The sequence below is a fragment of the Diadema antillarum genome, unplaced genomic scaffold (assembly GCF_040938485.1).
Source record: "Diadema antillarum isolate AM-2024a unplaced genomic scaffold, OU_Dant_1.0 seq00001244_RagTag, whole genome shotgun sequence".
In the NCBI taxonomy this organism is placed as follows: domain Eukaryota; kingdom Metazoa; phylum Echinodermata; class Echinoidea; order Diadematoida; family Diadematidae; genus Diadema; species Diadema antillarum.
This window is the reverse complement of record NW_027272031.1, coordinates 762963-783059: the sequence shown is the minus strand read 5'-3', so window position 1 is coordinate 783059 and position 20097 is coordinate 762963. Positions and strand designations below refer to the sequence as shown.

The window sequence follows — 20097 nt, the reverse complement described above, 5'->3', positions numbered from 1 at the left end:
CCTCAAAATACCAGTTTGATACCAATCATGATGCCATATCACAAATGCATACGACATCTATGCGAAGAGATTCTACTGTATTGATGATTTTATACCATAATTTTCAGTGGCAGTTTTTGTTATTTACTACGTGAAACACTGTAGTAATTTTTCCAACTTTTAAAGTCCACATTCCATAAACACTCTTATTAATTGGATTGTATTTTGATAGCTATATTGGCAAACTAGAGAGTAATATATCACCGTAGCTCCATGTTCGTCATGGTAACAGTAGCTCTTGAAATGAGAGTGACCCTCTGGTAATCATCCAATTGGCCTGTTAGTAGTGACACAAGGTTTAGGTCTACCTAGATCTAGGGCAAGCTGAATCTTACATGTGCATTCTTGAGGTGGAAGACCACTTGTGTGTGGTACCCTTTCCATTTAGAGTGTATTATGATCGGATTATACATACTCTCATATGGAGACACATTAACCCGTTGAGGACGAGTCCTGAGTATACTCGGGCAGGTGTCTATGGAAAATGCATGTTGTAGGAAAATCAGCCCGTTCTCAACGGCACACGTAAAGGTTTAACTTTTCTGAAAGGGGGACAATCACTCCTTTGAAGGTGGTACAACCTGCTCCCATTGGAAAGAGCAAAAAAAGTGTGTTGTAGAGGCAGACCAGGCTTCAAGCTAGTCCCCTGATGTGTGCATCACGTGCAGACCTCCTAACCATTCTGAATTTGGAAGGTTTGCAAGAGTGAGATCCATCCTATAGATAATTATAATCATCGTTTGTTACCTGTCCATGGGCCAAGTGAACTGTATCAGCCTGAAAAAGTACATGCCCCCTGACCCATGAGGTGGTTTAAACCAGCTTTCTATTCCTTGACTGCTGCAAGTCACCTGTGATAAATGCATATGTGTGCTATCCGTGTCCAACTCCAAATCTGCTTTTCCTGCAGTCCTTGATATGATACTCTGTCAGATTGAGCAAACATGTCAACAATACTTCTTCCTCTACCTTTGGCAAAATAATTTTAAGAAATTTGCAAAAGCCTCTGAGTCTTCCCCCCCCCCCAACCTGATTTTGCTGGCCATTCTACCAAGTGGACAGGACTCCTAAGGTCATGTAACAAGCCCAGCAATAATGCTGACCCATCCCATATTGCCTTATTTCTATATATTAGGAGATATATCATATAGGCTAAGTATTTTGTTTATGTGTAGGTGTGTCAATGTAGGTGGGTTAATGGTGAGAAATTGTCAATCTGGAACATTCTTACTTTGTTCCCATATGATATTCTATCTATAAAAAGCTTTCTACTCAAAGGCATGAAATTACTCATACTGCTACATAATTACTGTAATGAAGTGAAGGGCTTTCCTATTCATGTAGGATAGAAAGCGAGAGTTTTGTTTTTCTACTGCACTGAGTGATACAAGGGCAGGCAACATTTCCTTGACATGCCTGTGTTTTTGTGGACACACCAGGATGTGTGTAGATTGTGTAGGCTGAGTGACGATCCCTCGTATTAGAACTCTTGTAATGATAACTGAAGGGTGGGGTAATCGTAAGTTATGCCTGTAGGTCAGGTACCCTGTAGACTCTCCCCATATTCAGATGACAAGCCAGTTTATACCAAAAGTTGATAAAGAAACGATGTATAAAGAATCGTCGCATAGCCGACAGACCGTTCAGACGCTATGCCCAGTTTCCCACTGCACATCATGTTATAGTCATGAGAGGAATAGGGTCACCCTTCATGCTTGCTCACATTAAGCTTTACCCAGTTATACCGTCCTATGGTCCCCATGCGTTCAGACGCATATGGACGTAATGGAATGCTGATTTGTTATTGAGTTCTAGTTCGAAATGATGCTCTGACTGTCATTTTGTTAGACGTCGTTTCGCTATACGCCGTTTCGCTATACATCATTTTGTTAGTCAGCGTTCAGACCTTGACTTCATCGTATAGCTACATATGTATACTGTTTTGGTATAGCTATGCCGTTTTAGTATACATTTTTTTTTTTTTCATCTGAACACCCTGTCTATCATGACCAAGCCCACAGAAAGGTAAAGACCTACTGCAGCATGAAACTGCCTGAATTACCTCAAGAAATCTAGACAGATTCATAGGAAGTGCAGGATATGCATTGGAAATTTGATGACCATGTAAGTGAAAGCGTTACATGCTTTGTGGTAAGTAATTTGAAACTCTGTTGTAAATCATCCCCAGATCTCATCGGCAAACAGAAGTCTTGACAGGCTCTGATGCAAGAAAACAAAGAAAGTGAGGTGTGGTTATGTAAACAAGCATTTTAATAACAGTGTTGTAATAAGGGCAAAAATAGATTTGATGTCTTAAGCAAGACGTCATCTGCACTTGAGATGATAGTGAGAATATCTCCAGGGACAAGGGACAGTTATTCGCTGTCGATCATCTGACAGAATTGCACTTATATGTTGATCCCATAGCAACAAAAGTCTGTTACATATCACACGTCTCGTGTATGTGGAATGCTGGTCTGGGCTCTGGTCATTAGGGCATCATGTTTACATTAGTCCCACCCTATCAACTCTCCGTCATGCTTCTCATGGCATCTGATCACACAGTTGCAAGTGTGATGTTTCAACAGAATTTTCCAAAATCTTTTTGTCACCTGGTCAATGTAGACTTCAAACCTTGAAACTCAGTAATCACAGATGACTGATTTGATGACACTGGTCAATTTTTTAACCCGTCGGAGAACACCACTTACTGGCCATTGCTTCATACTTCAAACGGAACCCTAGCTTTTGTCAGTCCGTCAGCTTGTTGGACTGGATAATTGTGGGTGCTGTACATGCATGAACATGTTATTGTCGCTATTTTTTTGTCTTGAGACATGGACATCACTTTTCTGTCGTCATTGTTGGCGTTTGTGTCGTCGTCAACAATTTGGTGTATTCTCTATAACTTTCCAAAGATATGAGCCATGACCACCAAACTCACACCGCAGGTATATAACCTAAAAATGCCAGGGAGTAATTGCCCTAGACCCCATAGGCAGTCTAAAATTGAAGCGCCATGTATTTAGATATTAAACACTCGAGTAAACCACAAATGAGGATTACATAATGATCTTTGTTGTAAAATCACAAGTACTCTGTTCTAAATTAATATTACTGAGGTATAACATACAATTTATTTATTCCTGCGTCATTCCGGTAGAAGAGGGGGGGGGGGGGGGTGTGGTCATGGTAATATATCCTCTGACTGGTTTTCATTCTACATCTGTCTTGTGCAACCATAAACTTGCATCTGACATGTTTTTTCCTCTCTTATGGTTTCTGCTGGAACTGTGTCCTGGAAAAATGTGGTCAAGGGTGGGAGAGAAGAAGCTTGAAGTCAACCAAAGTCCAATCTGAACTACCGGGTTCTGTTATGGTTGCCCATAAAAAGGATGAACTTGGATTGTGTACACGTTTGGAAGAAAACTAAATATACACTGTGCGTGATGCAATTTGATTTCCATAAAGTCATAAATCACAGAGGTGCGATAAAACTGCAATGTATAGCTTGAATTTCTATAGTAAAGGTGGGTATTACAAAATTGTAACTTAAAATCTAGATATCAAAATAGTATGAAAAAGTATTTTGTATGCTCTGTTGCATATAAAATTCTCAGTATTAAGGGTGGTCCAGGTCTCATATGTATCAAATAATCTAAGTTTGTAACCTTCGTCTCTGACCTCTGTTCGTGAGACAAGTCACAAAATGCAAATGAAGTACATGCATTTTATTGTCAGTGTGGTGGGAAACCTGTGGACTGATCAAGCATCCAATGTAGTCCCATTCTCCATAGGCTGAAGTTCTTTTGGAGCTATGACTTTTTTTAATGCAGTAGGAGATTGACATTTACACTAATCAGTTGCCATTTCCACTTGTCAGAAACCTGATGTTTGTTAGTACTTTATTGCAGAAAAATAGCAGAAAAAAAAAGTGTTTGTGATAGATTAAAGAATATGATGCAAACTTACATTGAGGTTGTATTGTAATTGTGTACGAAGCTATACATGAATAAAATGTAACAGCTGATGGGCATTCACACCCTATTCCTGATTCACAAATTTTGTCATGTTTGTATTCTGGTTCATCCTTTTTGGCCCCTTATCTCCAATCAAAAGGGATCTAAGTTTTCAGTGACAAAGCATGATAATTCAAATCATAAAAAAAGCCTCTTGTGATTTGCTGACTGCATGTCACAAAATTTAGAGCTGCACAAAAATTCTTTCCAAAGGCTAGCATGCGTTATGTGGATCAACAGTTTGTATTCGTAAACTCCAACTCAGGGTCAGTGGTGTAACATTGGAAGTTAGTGTATTTTCACACTTCTGTACATCTACACATCTATGGGTACCTGAGGAAGTATGCACTCTTCATTCAGACAAAATTGTCATTTTTCTGCATGTTAAGATCAAGTATGATGAAATGTTTATATTAGCTACATGTGCATATATCTATGGTTGAGTTTTTTGCCATCTACAGGCTATTACTGACAGTACAAAATGTATGTCACAATCAGTGTACTCCTGTGTTGAACAGTCTGAACCCATGCATGATACCACTGTATGAGAGAATGAAAGCTTGCAAAATGAAACCATAGCTTGATGCAGATTGAACAACAACTGTGCATATCAGCGTACACAGCGAACCTTGATGTTGTGCAGTGGATCACATTGTGAAGGAAATACCAAACTGAACTTGTCAAAAAAAGTTGACGTTTGTTTACTGGCAGATACAAACTGATAGCAGCTTTGTTCATACATGTTATCTAGACCATTGGAGCATGAATACCACTCTCTGGAAATAATCCTTCCTATTCTATACAAAGCGCTTTGTGTCAGTTCTATTTTGACACTGTTGCCCTTCAGTAAATATGGAAAATAGCTGGTACAGTAGACCCCCTACACCCTCTGTTCAAGATTTGTTAGATATATTGTAAATGACTGCAATTATGAAAAGTTGGAAGTAATGCCCCAAGGTAGAATATTCAGTCGGTCACAAATGGAGCACACAAAATAACATATTTGTTACTGTTCTGGGCAACATTGTATGTTCCTTAGGCCCTATATCATATGCATAATGCCACAAAAAGAAAGCATTTTCTTGCTTTTCAGTGTATGAATTGTCCAAGCGTACAATTGCAGTGAAATATCTTTGGTACAACCCTGAATGCTTACTGGCCTGTGACAACCAGAATTACATGTCAGGCAAGTATAATTGGTATGAAGTCATTTGCCCTCCTGGGCAATCCCTGGTTGATGGTACCACAAAAAAGGATATCCAAATGAATTCTTCTGAATACTTATAAATACAGAGCTTTCATCTGTGTTGTGCGATCATATATAATGGCTTGATATTCATCAAATTAGAGTGTTCAGTAGAGCCTTGTACGTAGTCCCTTTATCATGTCAGATGAGCCTGTTCCATAGAAGTCTTGAAAGAGACTACTTGCCTCTCTCTGCCACTGAAACTGATGAACTGCAAAATCCTCTCTGACTCTGTGATTTTCTCCCCTTTAACTGAAATTTGTCAGACAGGCACGGTTGAATGGAACATATTAATCACATGCTAGTACACAGAGAAGATCTTGTATTCATTGCGTCTGTAGCTTGGTAGAGGGTGCACTATGAGGAAAAGGCATTGGAGAATTAGTTACGTCTTTATATACTTTGCACATGAGACACGAATTAGAATATGTTTTCTTCATGTCAGTACAGCCACTCTATTGTTTCAAACTGGATGTGTTGGTGAGGAAGGGCATGTTGTCGTCTGTTAGCGTACATCCCATAAATATGCAAAAATAAGGCGATTAGTTACCAGTGTTGAGAGGAGATTCCACAAATGTTTGAGCAGTGATTAAGCCCTTATAATATCAAGTCTATTCAGTAACGTCTTCCATGTAGTTAATGTTGAAGATACTGAAAGAACTTGTAATCCTTCAGCAGCTCACGACGCAATCTCATATGACCATTGCTTGTTTATACCATAAAAAATTCTCATACAAATATAACAAGGGGGGGGGGGCTGAGAGGTCAAATCCCAATTAAGCAGCATACTGCTACATGAAGTCCATGTATCTATATGAAATCTTTATAGGATTAAGATTAATATGCAGTAATGAGAAGAAGCAGAATGAAAAAGATCTTCTTCAAATTTCCCTCTCCTTGCTATTTACCTACCTAGATTTGCTACAACATGCATTTCCCATAGACGCTTGCCCGAGTATACTTGGGACTCGTATTCGTAAGAAAGTAAGCGGAGAGAGATAATAGCATGTCTATGTGAATCCACGTCAAAGTGTACCATGAAATCTCTTCAGTATATGACACACGTGTAGGCTTCCGCACTAGGCTCATATTTATTTAGTGTTAATCCAAAGTTGTGGTGCGATCGTTTGCTACTGCTGCCTTCACACCCCAGACCGTGCCAAGAGCGAGAGGGAGTGTGATTTCTTGATCCATACACCGATCAGTCATTCCATTTTAATCGCTATTGAGCCTAGACGTATGGAAACCACAACAAGACTATCACAACGAGTAAGCCTTTGCCACTTCCTGCGCACTGGAGTCACTTACTGGTGACAGGCAAACCTCAGCAAATGTTTACTTTCACGACCTCTTATAAAGTAGCAAGTAGGGATGCACTCCACACACATTTTTGTATACATTCATTTGTGCATGTGTATTTTGTTTTAAAGTAGTAGGCCTCGTTTGCTTAAAAAAAAAGAAAAAGAAAATGCTAGGTTATGATATCAGGAATGAAAGAAATAAAGAAAGGAATAATCTGTCTGGTTGTTGACCCATGAGTAGTGGGGGAAGTTGCTGGAGCAATTATAATCCTCCTTTAATAGGTTTGTATGGGTTTGTGAATGCAGTAGTTCTATATTGAGTTCCAATCCGTTGTCTTCCCTAAACCCCAAGTGGTGTAAGCAGTGTAAAAACAGCCATCAACTTGTAATTGTAACATGCTCAACAGAAAAAGGGGTACACAGTGCTGTTGGACTGGCCTGGCTATTGGTTATCAGCGTGAGTGTATTGTACGTCATGAGATCAGGTGATGATGGGTTTGCATCTCTTCTAAGAGAAATTAGGAGAACAAATTTAGGGGAAAATGAGCCCTCCTGTAGATTTCTGCCCCTCTCTCATTTATCACTTCCCCCTGCTGTGTGTAATGAGACTGGGAGAGAAGATTGTGCCTTCCAAATGTGAAAGTTAATGTGCCATTTACCGCGACATAATGAGGGATCCATGTCTATGCAGTTTCCACACTCATGGTCTAGGTGGGTTTACCTAGTCTTGTGTATTGCAGATCCCCTTCTGTCTGTAGTTTTTCAAGAGAAGACTACACTTGTTGTTGTCGCTTATAAGAATGACTATTAGTTCAGTGGAGATATATTTTCAAGGCAAATTACAGTGTGGTTATAGAAGTTATAGTCACATTGTTTTTTTTGTTTTTGTTCTTTGTTTGTTTTTTTTTTTGGGGGGGGGGATTGATGCTCTATATGTTGAATACAAAGTGCATCTATTCACAATGCATAAAGACATATTTTTATAAACTCGGGCAATGACAGTGATAATCATTGCAGTTTTCTTCGAGATTCGAAGATTGAAAGTTTCATACCGACTTCCAAAGTGTTCGGAATAGTACAGAATTAAACAAGATGACCTTAGTGGCAGTCATGAAGATATTGAATAAAAACTCATGTAAATGAATACTCATGACATTCAATTTTTTTTTTCTTTTTTCCTTTTTTTTTGAGTAGTGAGCGCCTGTCTGATACTAGTCCTCTCGTCTCTCTCTTCAAGAATTGAATACTCTAAAGAGAAATAATGTGATATGACCGAAGAAGTAGGAACACAATAGCAGCAGGAAGAAGAAAATCTGAGCACAGAGAGAAGTGGCAAGATTGTTCTTATATTCTTAATGAATCCTCACAATATGGTGAGATCTTGACATCTGTAGCACTGTACTGCTCAGTTACGACATAGTGTGGATCCCCCCAATCTTTGTCAAGGAAAAAACCCAGCATTATATGACTTTCAGTGATCAAAATGTGATAAGGCAGGTAATACATATTCATGTGTTTTAATTACTACACATATCATATAACAACCCTCAGTCCCACATGTTTTACTCTGTGTTCAGTGTCGTCAGTATCATGAGATGGGGTGATGGACACAAAGAAGCATGGCATCACTTGATATCCATTGGCTATTACCACACTGTTCTAGTTTTACTCCAGTAAATTTCCCACAAACAAGTATGTGTTGTATCTCGACTTCCTTCTGTTGTAGACTTAATGTCAAATATAAAGATGGCCATGTTTTCTGTTTCTTAATTGTTGTCACACAGTTTTGTCTGAGTTTCATTTCAGTTTTTGTCTTGTCACCCTGTTTTGATACAATCTGAATAAGACAATCCCATCCTCATTCCAAGACAAGTGTTTAATGGCTGTGAAGTGTCTGTCCATGCAAGTTAGAAACATCTCTCTGGGTGCAAGTGATGCTTGACACTAGCATTGAGGGGTTGCTATGGCTACCAACTAGCTCTAATTTATCTCAGCAAGGGGATGGCGACATCCCTGGGGGTTCCAACCACCGAGATGTGGTCTGTCTTTTCCCTCTGGCTAGGCTTGGCATTCTATTAGATGTTGCATTGATTGTACAAGCTTGTCTTCACATTCTACAAAGTGTATGTGGGGATTTTGTGGCTTGATGTAGCATCCTACAAGATTCATTAAAATACATAATTATTGCTTTGCAAAGCGTCTTGTAAGATGATGTAAGACTACTCTCCGGTTTTTAGCTTGTTGTGCATAGTCTAAGCATATGTGGGGCGGAAGGCATGAATTGTGGAAGCGATCATGAGTGGCTTTAGTTTTAAGACCATTCACCTTTTTGGTATGATACTTTGAAGTATGAGACACCAAAGGTTGGTAGGCGGCAACCCTTTGTCATAAAGCTGTGCTTCTCAACCAGTGCACCGCAAAGCTCTCACAGGTGGGTTGGGATGTCTTTCCAAAATAGATTTGAAAAGATTTGTATTTGATCTAAACTGGGCCTCAAAAAACTTTGTAGGCTCCAAAGTGGGCTTCGGCTTAAAAAGAAAAAAAGAAAGGTTGAGAAGCGCAGATCTTAAGGATAGCCCTCTATGCCTCTATGCCATGCTATTGATTAACATTTTCATGTTGATTATTTTTATCCTTTACTCACATTTAGAACTATTTTGAAGCACTAAAGCTGTTTTTTTTGTTGTCATCTGCAAGGGTTAGCAAGGGGCTTTAAACCAAATTCAAGTTGTGATGATAGCTCAGATGACTGCCAAGAAAATGCAAGTAGATATATGTCCTTCAGATTCTGTCTATTTTTAGTCATTAAAAGGGAGATAAAAATGTTTGAAGCCAGGTCAGACATGCATTGGTATGGCATACTATGCAATGAAATGGGGTTTCCTTTCTTGAGTCAGGTGAATCAGAGGTTATTTCTATGATCTATTGAGGACAACAGAATCCCGCACCAAAATCTGATTGGACCGTTATGCCAAACTTCGGTTTACACCATTCCAGGGCTTTGTTGAGTTGTTCTATTGAGTGTTGTCCGAGCAAATGAGATGGAAATTCTTTGTATGTGGTGAAGAGGTTGATTTTCTTCCAAAATATCTAATTCCACGGCTGACTTGATGAGAAACTCCAGAAGAGGTAGAAAGAGCTTGTATTTAATTTGCTATTCCTGGGCAAGCTGTGATCCCAGTTTGTGGCCAAACACAGATTTTTTTTTGGACATAAACTGCTGGTAAGAATGTGCAAGCTGTGTTGCATTATACTAGGTATTTTTAATGTCCTTGCCAGCTACTGTGTAAAATTAGGAGACCAATACTGTAAAACACGATATGTTCGCGGCATGAAACTTTCGCGAATTGGAGCTGATGGCCTTTCTCCTTTTGCATTAATCACAAACACTTAGCTGTTTTTACCAATGCTTTCAAAGAACATTAGACATGTAGAAGTAGTCACAATCTTGAAACTGCTCTGTAATTAACCTGTCAGTGTCGAATGATTAAAGCTGTCAAGCTGACAACTACCAGAGTAATGTGTGCAAGTAAACACTCACACATGCTCTCTCATCTCCCCTGTAACACACAATGGTGTGAGTGCATTGTTCAAAGTAAGATATCATGATATTCTTGCTGTTCTAGTCATGGTCCAACAATAGGGCCAGAGGGAAAATTGATCACCAATACTTACAGTTGTGTGTATAAAATTGATTCCGTCACACCAGAAACACATATGCAAGGGAGCTGGCATCTCTCTTTTTTTCTTCTTTTTTGTTGTTGTAGTTGCTGCAGTATATGAGGAATGGAAATGCATTGTTCTGAGAAAAGTCCTTAAAGTATCCTCTTCTCCTTTTCTCTGTGTAAAATGACACAGAGTAAGCCAACAGACTGTAAGTCAAGAACAGAAGCACTCCTGTTCTTGGTTGGATTAAGGCAAAGCTTTTCTTGCTCCTAGTGAAAAGACCCAATACATGAAACACTGTGACACCAAAAAAGCTCATCATGCTGAAATACAGAGGATCCAAATCTCCCCATACTTTACCTGTAAGCTAACTTGGCTATCTCTTCTAAGCTCATACAGTGCCAGGAGATTTTAAATCTGAATAACAAACAGCAATTGAGCACTGCTCCATTGAGGACTGATCTCCTCTGAACTGAAAGTTTGACCCATAGTGCAGACCAAAGAGGCTTATAGCTCCAGTCATACCACAGGTTGAAGGAGAGTGGTATATAAGAATTTTCTTAGTTTCTACTCCATACTGGCAAGTAATGCCTATGTGTCTGTCTTCCATAACCTTTCATCAATCCCTGTTTCTTCTTTTTAAAGAGGATGGCTAGTAACTGATCTGTGGGAATCAGTGGGAATGCTGGGGATGATTGATCCAATCCTTGTGGGATTCATTTAAGAGTACATTATATATATATTGTTGTGTGAAAATTGTTTGCCTTTAGAATGGTCTCATATTCAAGTAATGTGCAGTTTAATGCCCCGTCACTGTACAGGCATGCTAACCTGGAAACATTAAACTGCACATTACTTGAATATGAGACCATTCTGAAGCAAATAATTTTCACACAACAATAGATATATAATGTACTCTTAAAGGGAAGATAAACCCCAAGAGCAATGTGGATTGAGTGAAAGCAGCAACATTAGTAGAACACATCAGTGAAAGTTTGAAGAAAATCGGACAATCGATGCAAAAGTTATGAATTTTTAAAGTTTTGATGTTGGAACCGCTGGGTGAGGAGACTACTAGAGGTTATGACGTATGAGTGGACAAGAATACCAAGAAAATATAAAGAAAATTCTGCAAAAATCCATTTTTCATGAAAATTACAAATTCCATCAACTTGATATTGACATATGTTAAGGGTAGCAATTATTCCCCCTGCTTTCTGAAAGCGGTTGGTCCATTGCTCTTTCATGATTGTAGAAAAGTGAATATTTGTTGAATTTCCTTTATATTTTCTTTGTATTGTTGTCCACTCATACGTCATATCCTCTAGTAGTCTCCTCACCCAGCGGTTCCAACACCAAAACTTTAAAAATTCATAACTTTTACATCAATTGTCCGATTTTCCTCAAACTTTTACTGATGTGTTCTACTAATGTTGCTGCTTTCACTCAATCCACATTGTTCTTTGGGTTTACCTTCCCTTTAATTGAATCCCACAAGGATTGGAACAATCATCCCCCAGCATTCCCACTGATTCCCACTGATCAGTTACTAGCCATCCCCTTTAAAGGGATGGTACAGTATTGGTGGAGATGAAAATTGGGCTTTTAACTTTTTACAAGATACTGAGAAAACACTTATGATATAATACAGAGCATACCATTTTAAACATGCTATTAACAGGAATACATACATGTAATGAATCAGTAGTAGAGACTATACCTCAAGTTGCTCACTAGCAAAGATTTTTTCGCTTCTTGTACTGCATGTCACGTACAAGGCATAAAAACCAGCAAATGTTTTTGATCATGATCACAGTATCCTTCCATCACTTTCTAGGATTTTGAAGAATATATGCTGCATTTCAAACTCTAGGGGAATATTAAAAAAAGAGAAAACAAAATCCAGCCCTGCTTTGTTGACTGGATATAGGCCTACGTTAAAATACAGGTCTGACACAAAATTTGTGTTCAGTTTTATAGTGAGCTGCATTGATATTTTTGTCTGTCTTGCTTGTTATGTTTGACTTTGTTTTAATATTTTTTGTAGGCATTTTGAAAGTAACACAGCACTCTATCCCAGTGTTCAATTTGGAAATTTCTGATTGAACATTGACAGTACAAATAGACCTTCAAAGTGAACATTTTGTTGGACTCATTATTTTTATTAGTCTTTGTAAAGTCTGTGTTGTTGAGTTTATTGATTGCTCTGTAGGCCCCATGGTAACTTTTCTGTATTTCTCCTCTATACTAAACTGAAGTGGAAAGCATAATGATGCTGTTTTCAGGTAGCTAGACCATTGGAACTCCAGCCCAAGTAATATGATTTCTCTTGAATCCTGCATCCTCTGACATATAGATTCATAATAAAAATTGCATCAGATCATTATTTTTGACTACTTGGAAATAAGAAATGGGCACTGGCAGTCAGATGGACCAAGGGATTCTGCAGGTCACACTTATAAGATACGTAGCAGTCTTTACACTAAAATAGGGGTTTGCATCATGAAATGCGTCACAGAGTGTTCTGCTGGTGAATGTATCAGAGTACATGCTATTTTGTGTGTGCATGAAATACCACGAAGAAAGAAGAGCCCAGGTTCTGAGGTAAAGGCATGAAAGTACAGAGTGTTTTTGGTCGGATTCTATTGTGTGTATTAAAAAGGTAAATGGAACAAACATCCTCATGCCTGTAGTCACAAACAAGACAGTCGGGGATCAGTATTTTGGGGGATTAGCCTCAATTTCAGGCTCTAAGTTTCATCAGTTTTCACATCAAACCATATCACATGTGACAGGTCTTACCCTCTATAATCTGTTTGATTTCATTTCATATCAAATCACATGTAGAATGACACCCATGATTTCAGAATTTAATTGTAGGACACTAGAATATTTTTCTTTCAAATTATTATCTATGTTAAAATCTTCACATGCCATTGGGACGTTATGTGTATAATGTATTTTTCTGAGAATTGTTGACTTTGTAGATTTATACTGTTTATATACATGTATAAACTACACAGTTTACAAAATATGAAGCCAGAAGACCAATCTCTGTCTGTAAGATGTGGAGCGTGAAGCTAAGAACCTTTGAAATATAGCGGAGCCTTGCAGCCAAACTAGAGTGAACTGAGAGATTTGTATGTGGTAGTACCAGCAGACCTCCAGACTCAGTCATTATGGATCATTGTGATATGTAGACAAGGGATTCTAAAGATACTAAATGGGCAAACTGGTGGAAGCAGTAAACATAATGATTCGACCTTACATTCCTCTTTCGTATTCTTATGCCTTCATTAAAACTCTCTTTCTACCGATTGTACTGTTAAGGACAGAGAAGTGAAAGCTGATAATTTATTGGAATGGAAAAAGGAAGACAGAAAGATCAGTGGTCCTGTTTGAAAACCATAGTGTTTTAAGACGAGCATTTTGTATCATTCATGTAATGCTTTTGTACTTTTGTTATGCTTGTATTCACTTTTTGCCATGAGCTTTTACAGTCAGAGTTAGCACATTATAAATTTACATTGGGATGGTGATTATTATTTTGAAAGTGATAATAAAGATTATCATCATAACAATTATTGTGGCTATTATTGTGCTTGTTATTATTGTCATTTTCATGATTAAAATTGTTATTAATTCTTCTTAGATTTAGGAAAAAGAATATCAAATGCATTTACACTGAACCTAAAGCCATGGCAAACTTCAGAACTTTTCATAATTTCACAAACTTTTGCTAGAAGACTTTGTAGGATCTATGTAGGTAATATTGCAAGGTCAAGACAAATCTAACAATTACAAGAAAAGAATCTTGGTAGTGGCAAAATCAATCATCTATGATTGATTTTTTTTCTTCATCTCCTCACCCCTGTTAATGGTTCTTAGAGATAAAGACATTTGTAATTTAGGGTCTAGCATTTTTGCTCAGGTTTGGCCTGGCACTGAACGGGCTCATCATAAAGAACAATAAAGCAAAGCTAATCTTTGAATTTCAACAGTCAAAACTCCCAGGATATCGGAGCTGTATAAGAAGAAAACTGCCCATAATGTTTTGGTTTTAGCTGATTCTTGTTTTCTTGTTTTCCTGTTTTTAAAGATTATGATTTAGAGTCTTTTAAGTTCTCTGTTTAGGGTATTTGTATGATTTAATGTATGATTTCTTTTTTCTCATCTCATCAAGTTGAAAAATAATCTTCTGATGTAGAGATAGTCCTACTTCTGATGCTGTGAAGTATTTTTTCTCTTTAATGGCAGTAAAGAGATGTCTTATCAAGATGTGTTGTGATTAATATCCCCCTAGTAAGAGATAGTAAAGTTTAAAGAACGCTTGGAGTGAGCTGGGTGGACTTTCAGGCATTTAAATGGATGCGTAGCAGGAAAGCATGACCTATGGTGAGGTGACAGTGGACTTGTAATGATTAATGACATAAGGAAGGCCTGCACCAGAGTCTAATTGTGGGCCGTACCTGTGGTTTCCTTCATTTTGCTAGTAGGGTCAACAAATTAGCCCTATCTCTCTTTGTAAAGGATCCAACATGGTGGTTTTTGAGCCCGGTAACTCGACTCCTTCTTGCCATTTTTGGCATTGACACTTTCCGTGGAGCTGTAAATTTGATTTCACTTTACAGTTTGGAAGGTTTATAGTCATCATTTTAGTGTAAACTCCTGTAACTATGCCTCAAAAATGGGAATTGTAATATTTGAGTGCACAATGTGGTTGTAGTCATCCATTTGATAAGGCAGCAGAAGTTTATGAATATAGTATACCTAAGTATATTTAGACTGTAAATTTAAAAGTAAATATAGATATAATTCACTAGCACATTTTTTTTTCTTTCTTGCCACATGGATTATGTCTCAAATGTGCAGATCTTAACAAAGCCACAAGGTTTTGTTTCATTGCTAAGCCTGTATATACTCTTAGGGACATTCCTGCATACCATTGAGTTGATAAATTGACACTATCCCTGTCTTTCATTTCCAAGTCAGTGTGATGACATTCATCAATGTGTAGATGAAGATTTTATGTAGGTAGATATAATGATGGATAGATAGATGGATGGATAGATAGAAAACTAGAAAGATAAATTGGGATACAGATAGATGTGCATACACAGAATATGTATTGATAGATAGGCAGATAGATGGATTGGTAGACAGGTACAAGGTAGGAGACTTAAAGATGAGAAATAGCAGATGAGACAGAGAGAAGAAGCGAGGAAGAAGAAGAAACGAGAGAATAAGTCCTAATTCATTGCAGAATGCAGACTTTGCCTTCTTAGGTTTCCCTGCCATTGTAGTTATGTACACAATCCCCTCATCGATTCATTGAAATTCAACCACAGCACACACAAAAGACTACTTGTGTGCACGGAGCACACTCTTCATAGCTGCGCTCTAGAGAAGACCCAGTCATCTGATCTTAAAGGCAGGAGTGCCGCATGCGCATGCTGGGCATCAAAACGAGCCTCGTCGAAAATCATGCCCATAGTATCCTATTCTGGCAAACACCTTGGCGGCAAGAAAGCCTGGGTATATGACGGATGTCTGCCACTTATGGAAAATTTACACCAGATAGATACGGTGAATATATCTGTGAATACAACATTGGGATTATGCAAAGGATAAAGTCATGAACACTGGTATGTCTGAACAATATCTATTTGTGCCGCTAGGACTATAGGAGTGTACAGCATGGCTGCATTATAGCATTACTTGATATTAATAACTCATTAGTTGCTTTGATCTCAAAATGACCGAAATATTATTCCCTTTAATTTGTATGAAAGCAGTGGCCCCTAATGCTATGTCATTGAAGGCAGTGCCGTATATTAAGAGAGTCTGGCCAACTGCTAATTTGGACGCCATGTCGTTACCGCGCGTATTACGCGTCACAGGATTAGCGTGTACGCTCAGACGTAACAAAATAACCAAGCCAAATAAGGGGCGGTTAACAATGGGCATTGCGTATGAGCGCACTTCAGTAACAACATGGCGCCTGTAGATCACGGGACCAGCTTTTGACCAATCACAGGCTTCAAAACACGTAAGCCAAAAACCGAGTTGGCCAGACTCTCTTAATATACGGCACTGATTGAAGGTATTTATAATTATAATGCAATGTTCTTGTCATTCGGGATAGGATTGCAAGATATATCATGTTCAAGGAAACATTGAAATCACAACATTTTCACTCTCAGTTGCAGTCATGTGACTGTGGCGACTATTTATAGGTTTTTACCATAATTTTTAGAAAACCTGTGCTTTTGATTGTGCTCTTATTCAAAATCATATGCATTATTGTGGCTACAAATTGCCTATCTCCCGTTAAATGTTCAGCAAAATAGGAAGTCTACATTAATCATGATGACTATCAAATGAAACTCATAGATAACCGCTCTCTGATAAGTCTTTGGGCATGATTATCATTATTTCATGTTCCCCAGGTCATATGCACTCAGAAAATGGTTGTGAGTTTTTAGAGATAAGACAGCCAGGAGATAGATACCTGGACTTCCCGCACGTTCTCCTGCATGAAGACTGCCATAATGATTCATGGTATATCAATAGCAGCAATCTCCTTTACGCCAGAAACCAATAATTGTGCAGCATTAAGACCTCTCTCCTGAATCATAAACTTAGAAAAAAACATAAACAAACCAAGAACTGCATAGCCTGAAATTGAAACATGAAGCAATAAAAAGTGCCAATGGGAAGAGATGAAACTGCAACTGTTAGGAAAATGCTTGTTGAAAAGGACTACTTCTCTAAGATATTACTGGTATAACGATAGATAATGAAGGGTCTTTCTATTGAATGACCATAAAATCTATGGGTGCCATTATTGTCTTTTCAGGTGATGGTTTATACAGACATTGTGTTTGCCTCGTGTTAAAGTACTCTAGTATGATATGATATGATATGATTACTATCCTGTAGTGAGACATTGGTTATGGCATCTAACATTCAATTCAACAAGTGAGGGATATTTGTCAAAAGCAAATGAGTAAGGGCAATTCACAGTGTGTGAATTAGTCATATGTGATTGTCTCAACAATTTCTTGATATAAACAGAGCTGTGAGAGAGAAAGATAGAAAGAGAGGGAGAGAGAGAGATGGAAAGAATGGGAGAGAGAAGGAGAGAAGGGGAACATGTTGATTAGCATAAACACCAGAATCATGGGCAAGCCAAGGATTATTTTGCACTGTCTTAAGTTTTTATTTTCATTTTTGATATATCATTTTTGTTGTTGTTAGGAAATATTCTTGCAAGATAATCATTACCATGTGAGCGTTTTAATGTCTGCATAGTTTTTACCTTGTTTTGAGAGGACCATGTGCCGACTGCTAGTATTCTAGCTTGTCTCGCAATATGTGGTCGACGAGGAATTGGAGATCTGGGCATTTTGTGACGTGCTACTACAACATTCATCAGTTGGTGCAGTGACGTTGCTAGTGGAATTACAATTTCAGCTGATGAATGTGGTCTTAAATGGTATCATGTACACTTCTATCGAAAAAAAAACAACTGCAACACAAAAGAGAGTTAGAGTAGCAGTGGTATAAAAAAATGCATAGTAAATTGTGATGTGATACGAGGAATATTATGCCCTGAAAACAACAACAAACAAAGTGGAACACTTTTCAGAGATTCTTTGAGGAATGCTTAAAAGATTGTTCTCCCCAGACATCAAATGGCAGTGGTTTTTGTCAAGTGTTTGATTGGAAAGTTAAGCATCCCTTTTTTCTTTGCCTAAGCCTTTTTGGCAGTTTAGTTTGGTTTGTCCCATGTTTGGCTGCTTCACTAAGGGAACTGCATCTATTAGGGGTGTTCATCTTCCCAGATCCGTGAGGTACATCAGGATTTACTTGTAAGCTGCTCTCATTAATTCAAAGCCAAACGAAAGAAAGACATAGACTCCTGAAGACTCAGGAATGTGTGTTCGTCCATCTAAGGGTCTCAGAGTTAAAGGCCCGAGTCAGTTGAATACCTGGAGCACCCCAAAAGTCTGATGTCCTTTAATTTTTGTTTTATATGAACCTTCATTTCTTTCTTCATTTTTTTTAAATTTGATAATAGCAATGTCACATACACATAAAAAAAGACAGAAATGAAACTAGCAACTATCATGGCAACTAGCAAAAATTCTGAAAGCCGATTGGCTGTTGCTGTGGCAACAGGTGTCATACTTTCAATCCACAAGAGAATGCTTTGTGATCATAGATTGTCCCATAGTTTGTGTGTTTACAACTGATTTTATGATACGTCCTGTGTATGTAATATTTGTTTGTATATATATTCATTTTTTTCTTTAGCCAAGAATTGAGTTCCAACAACATAATAGTCATTGCTTATCGAGAAATCTACTAACTGCAGTTATGTGAAAACAGAGATTGATTATGCTGTGCTCAAACTGATTCAAAACTTGACCAAAACATATTTACTCAGTTATCAGGGGTTGGTTGGATTGTTGATTGGGACTGATAATTCTTGAAATATAGTTTGTAATGCTTCGTTGGGCCCCTTTCCGTGTCAATAGACTGATATTTGAGGGGGCTACCTCCTCCACACTGTGTAGTGGTTTGGTTTGGACTTTTCGGTTCTTAGTGAGACTGTTTACCCTTCAGCTTGAGAGGATCCATACCATTGAGGGGCAAGCGTAGTGATTAACAACATCTAGCCAATCTCACCTTATCCCATCCGGGTCGTGTTGCAGAGAATCGGGGCCTCACGAGTTATCTCTCCATTTCCCTTCCATCTTCCTTTGATATTTGCTGTGAATAGTCCCGACTTCTATTGAGTATGTGTGTTTTGAGCCCCCTTTCTGCCAATTGTAAATCTGCCCTATCCTCTCGATTGATGTCTGCCGCTTGATTACTCCCTGCGTGGCGTACAGACTTCTTCCTATTTGCCGTTCAGTTGGTTTTCATCACTGGCATCTCCTTGACCATTTTCACATGGGCCAGGAAAACGCAAATTGCAATGCTGAATTACACTTACGATTACAATTACAATGAGAATTATCGTGTCTACACATGACCAAGGAAGGTTTTGCGAATTCTGCGTTTTGAATTTCAGAGCGAAGAGAGGAGGTGTGGCTTCTTCCCAAGTTTCCATCGATCGCTCTTAGTGGTGAGGAGCTTTTTTTTAGTGGAAGTGGTTGAAAGATCACCGTAAGCTCCGCCCCCTCAAAAACATGATTGTGAGATCAATCCATACATGTGCCTGTTTCATTCGTAATTCTTGAGAATCGTAACTTTAAAAACACCTCTTGACCCTCATTTGAATTATGGTCTGAATTGCGATATAAATCACCCTCCACAGTTCCAATTTGAATACACATGGCCAAAATGCGTCTTTTAAAAATTTTGATTCTAGTGGTGCATCCCTAGAATCTTGACTCAAATTACCCACTCTTGGTACGTGTGAAAATGACCCTGGATTTGGCACCCCTTGTTTGCAGCTCGTTGAAAGGAAACCCAAATCGGATATCATTACGTCAACGTTAGTGTGGATATTTGCTGTGGTTCAGAAAAATACTGTGCCTGCAGTGTAGTTGGCTCCAATTCGCGAAAATTTCATGCCGTGAATATATCATGCTTTACAGTACTGAAAAAGTAGAAATTTTTGTGGTGTAAAAATTTTCACACATTTCAAGTGACCAGAAACTAGCATGACACAAGTTTTTTTTTTTTTTGTCACTATATAATATCTTGATTTCAAGGAATTAAAAACATGCGAAATTAGTCTTACTTGGCAGAGCACGAAAAACTATTCATGTGAAAATGTCCTTTTTTACAGTAGTTTATTAATAAAGACAGC

At 38.3% G+C, this 20097-nt stretch overlaps 1 protein-coding gene across 1 annotated transcript in view; it reads left to right on the top strand.

Annotated features, from left to right (window-relative positions):
- The window catches only part of LOC139745246 (mitogen-activated protein kinase kinase kinase 3-like), a 92052-nt gene that overhangs the window by 22254 nt on the left and 49701 nt on the right, over positions 1-20097 (top strand). The window lies entirely within an intron of this gene.